Genomic DNA, 1331 nt, shown 5'->3' on the forward strand with positions numbered 1-1331 from the left:
TTCTGATAAGGATAGTAGTTGTCTGTTTCCTTGTAGGAGACACCAGAGAGGTCAAACCCATCCAAAGATGACCAAGGTTAGGCTGCCATCCTAAAACTAGAATCAGCCCATCTTGTCACATGTATACCCCCCAATCTCTACTCTTGCTATTGCATTTCCATAGACCATCCCCTCTCATTACTGTATCACCTATAGCACATCCCCTTCCTGTGACATGGGTCCTCACCTGTCATTAGGGGGCTTGCATGCCCCCAGAGAATATAAAAACCTGGGTTAGCATCAAATATCTCTCTTTCCACGTAGACCACCAAGCGGGGCTGAGCTGAGTATGCTACTATGAATTGTGTCTGACTCCATTTATTTCAATATTTCTCTTATGCTCTGTAACTTTACTATAATATTTATTTATTATCGCTATACAATTGCGCCCACCGGACTCATAATGATGTGTTAGGGGCTGGATTCCCCTGACACCTGATGCTTATTCTTCTTCTGTCACCTCTGCCCCCCCCCCACCTTTCTTCCCTTCCTTCTCTTCCCACTGTTGGCCACACCATTGCTGTGTGTGTTGCTCGACCTTTTTTGTGCAGGTCTCTGCAGGCAGTTGGGAGAAGAAGGGCAGTGAAAGGGACTGAACATGCCACTATCTGTGGGCAGGACAGGATGTCTGATGCTTTGCTGGCTCTTTGATATGTGAGACCAGCAGCCAAACCTACCCCTTTAAGAGCCTGAAGATGATGACTGAAGGCCTTATGCAAATATTTTTACCTTACTTTTATTGTTCTTTGTGTAAAGTGAGGGGCTGGGCAATATGTTTTTAAGACTCCAAGCTCGAACATTCCAAGAAAGTAAGCATTCAAATGTTAAATGCAGGAATTACAAATACTCCTTGACTGGGATGGGCGTGCTCTGCTCCCTGCTGCTGAAGACAATGGATTAATTCTCCCTCAAGCTTGCAACCAATAGCTTGGTTCCTGTAGGTGGAGTTCACACCCTACTGATATGGTTCATATGGAGATCCAGACCAGTCAAAGTTAAACTGCCATCCTAAATGTAGGATCCGCCCATCTTGTCACAAATATACGCCCAATCCCTCCTCTTCCTATTGCGTGCATGGAAGGCGGGGGTCTGGGGGTCCCGGGGCCCTTCAGGGACCCGCCAGTCATACAGCTCGACGGGAGGCGCGGGCGCGCATGCTCCGACAGTCGGTGCGGCGGCGGGGACGATGACGACGGGGACGAAGGCGGCGCGGCGGCGGGCAGGCGGAGTGCCAAGCCCGGCGGGCGTGAGGTGACGAGCGGGGCGGGCAGCGGCTGGGGCTACTGACGGCT

This window comes from Tenrec ecaudatus, unplaced genomic scaffold (assembly GCF_050624435.1).
Source record: "Tenrec ecaudatus isolate mTenEca1 unplaced genomic scaffold, mTenEca1.hap1 Scaffold_121, whole genome shotgun sequence".
In the NCBI taxonomy this organism is placed as follows: domain Eukaryota; kingdom Metazoa; phylum Chordata; class Mammalia; order Afrosoricida; family Tenrecidae; genus Tenrec; species Tenrec ecaudatus.